The sequence below is a fragment of the Limulus polyphemus genome, unplaced genomic scaffold, assembly GCF_000517525.1.
Source record: "Limulus polyphemus unplaced genomic scaffold, Limulus_polyphemus-2.1.2 Scaffold81693, whole genome shotgun sequence".
NCBI lineage: Eukaryota > Metazoa > Arthropoda > Merostomata > Xiphosura > Limulidae > Limulus > Limulus polyphemus.
In genome coordinates, this window is record NW_013747289.1 from 1 (window position 1) to 2993 (window position 2993).

The window sequence follows — 2993 nt, forward strand, 5'->3', positions numbered from 1 at the left end:
GCATCAGTTTTCCATAGCACTGACTTGTAAATGCTAATGTATGTAAATTATGTAAATAATAATAATAATAACATGAATTCAAATTTTTTGCTCTAAGTAGTTAATCATCGCAACTTAGCTGGTCTTTGAACTCCGAATTCCAGTAATCGGAATGTTGAGGAAAAGAAGCTGAAGATAGACGAACACGAACGACTTTTCTTTGTAAGGTATATGTATTTAAACTGTGCAGGATTCATGATGTCAGTATAATAAGGGCGTTAAAAGTTAGGATACCAAAATTGGGAATTTAGGAGTGATTAATGTAATCACTTTGTTTTTCGAAACGAAAGGAGTGTGAGTTAGCAAATTCTATTTTCGTTTCGTTATGATTTTGTTTTCAGTTACTTTATTATTCTTTCTATTGTTTAGTTAACCTGTGAAATTTTAGTTTACATTTAAACGCTAATTCACCTTCTAGCTAATTACGTCATTTAAAGTTCATAAGAGTTGTGAGACCGACATCAGTTTCCCTATCGGTGACTTGCAAATATTAATGTTGGTAATGAGTGTAAATAATGTTAATATACATTTTTAATATCTACAATATAAACCATGTTATGAGCTTCAATGAGCTCGCTCACGAGAGATTGTTGAAAAGTGTTTATTATTGGATATTTTGATAATTTAAATATTAATCCTGATATTGATGATGTGTTCTTTCATCTTAGTACGAACTCCTGACCACCTGCATATCCATAAGCTATATACGAACTACTTAATAGTTTATAATTGATTAAAGAACGACGTTTTCAAAACAACCACCGAACAAAACTAATTCAAGATATTATACAGAAGACAAGATCCAACGTTGATAAACTAGTAACCGTAAGTCATAATTAAAAGTAGTAAACTTACTAGCGCTAGTATCATGAATACATCCATTATATTCTACAGTAATTAATTTATGATAATTTTGTCCAGTTAAAATTCTTTAAACACAATTCTGATCATTCTATAAATTTTCAGAAAATTAAATTACGGAAGAAGGCTTGGAGATTTGTCCTTCCAACAAAATGAACTAATTCTGGTGTATCCGCGTCTCATCCTTCGACATAACATGTTGATCAGTTATGTCTTCTACTCAACCTAGCTGATCTTTGAACTCAAACCTTCTGTACGTTGAACCAGAGCAGGAAAGTAGAAAATACGAAGCTAAAGATTCAAGAACACGAGTGATTTCTCTTTTAAAGTGTCTGTACTGAAACTGTAAAGAATTCATGGTGTCAGTATAATGAGGGCATTAAAAGTAAGGATAACAAAATTGGGAATTTATAAGGAGTGATTAATGTTATCACTTCGGTTTTCGAAAAGGGAATGAGTGTGAGATAGCAAATTCTGTTTTTATTTTGTTATGGTCTTATTTACTATTCAATTATTCCTTCTATCGTTTTGTTAATCTGTTAATTTTAATTTATTTTTAAACGCTAACTCACATTCCAGTTAATCACATTAATTTTTCAATTTCTATAAATTTGTGAGACTGCCAGTTTTCCATAGCGGTGACGTACAGATATTAATGTTGGTAAAGTGTGTCCACATGATTATCGGATGAATTCTGATATCTTAGTTAATTATCGTAGATTTGCTGGTCTTAGAACCAAGATCTTCCATCAGGCTGATCAAGAGCCAGAAGCGAAAGAAGATAAAACCGAATATAGAAGAAAATGGAATGACTTCGCCTTGTAAGGTATCTGTATTTAAAATATTAAGGACTGACAATGTATGTTTAAATAGGGCATTAAAAGCAAGGACTCAAAATTTTTATTACGGTTTGGATTTGTTTACTGTTCATTTATTATTCATTCTATCGTTTAGTTAAGCTATGAATGTTTAGTTTACATTTAAAAGCTACCTCACAACCTAGTTATACACACCAATTTCACATTGAAATAAATTATAAGATTTGCATCAGTTTTCCATAGAGTGACTTGTAGATGCTAATGTTTGTAAAGTATGTAAATAATAATAACATGAATTCAAATCTCTTGCTCTAACTAGTTAATCATCGCAACGTAACTGAAAACAAAACCATAACAAAATGAAAATAGAATTTGCTAACTCACACTCCTTTCCTTTCGAAAAACAAAGTGATTACATTAATCACTCCTAAATTCCCAATTTTCGTATCCTTACTTTTAACGCCTTTATTATACTGACATCATGAATCCTGCACAGTTTAAATACATATACCTTACAAAGGAAAGTCGTTCGTGTTCGTCTATCTTCAGCTTCATCTCCTCAACATTCCAGTTCAGATTACTGGAAGTCCGAGTTCAAAGACCAGCTAAATTATTATTCTTTCTATTGTTTAGTTAATCTGTAAAATTTTAATTTACATTTAAACGCTAATTCACCTTCTAGCTAATTACGTCATTTAAAGTTCATAAGAGTTGTGAGACCGACATCAGTTTCCCTATCGGTGACTTGCAGATACTAATGTTGGTAATGAGTGTAAATGTTCATATGCATTTTTAATATCTAGAATATAAACCCTGTTATGAGCTTCAATAAGCTCGTTCACGTGAGATTGTGGAAAAGTGTTTATTATTGGATATTTTGATAATTGAAATATTAATCCTTGTATTGATGATGTGTTCTTTCATCTTAGTACGAACTCCTGACCACCTGCATATCCATAAGCTATATACGAACTACTTAATAGTTTATAATTGGTCAAAGAACGACGTTTTCAAAACAACCACCGAACAGAACTAATTCAAGATGTTATACAGAAGACAAGATCCAACATTGACAAGCTAGTAACCGTAAGTCATAATTAAAAGTAGTAAACCTACTAGTGCTAGTATCATGAATACATCCATTATATTCTACAGTAATTAACTTATGAAATTTTGTCCAGTTAAAATTCTTTAAACACAATTCTCATCATTCTATACATTTTCAGAAAATTAAATGCCGGAAGAATGTTTGGAGATTTGCCCTTCCAACAAAAT

General features: G+C 31.2%; 1 long non-coding RNA gene across 4 annotated transcripts; it reads left to right on the forward strand.

Moving 5' to 3' along the window:
• Window positions 1–7: 7 nt before the first annotated feature.
• LOC111084593 lies at window positions 8–2058 on the forward strand. 4 transcript variants are annotated; one of them, XR_002609645.1, is made up of 5 exons: window positions 8–206; window positions 708–864; window positions 1006–1228; window positions 1620–1726; window positions 2038–2058. It is a non-coding gene; the product is annotated as an uncharacterized LOC111084593 (long non-coding RNA). The 4 variants fall into 4 exon arrangements; XR_002609646.1 differs by having other exon boundaries at window positions 1635–1726; XR_002609643.1 differs by having other exon boundaries at window positions 1620–2052.
• The last annotated feature ends 935 nt before the right edge of the window (window positions 2059–2993 follow it).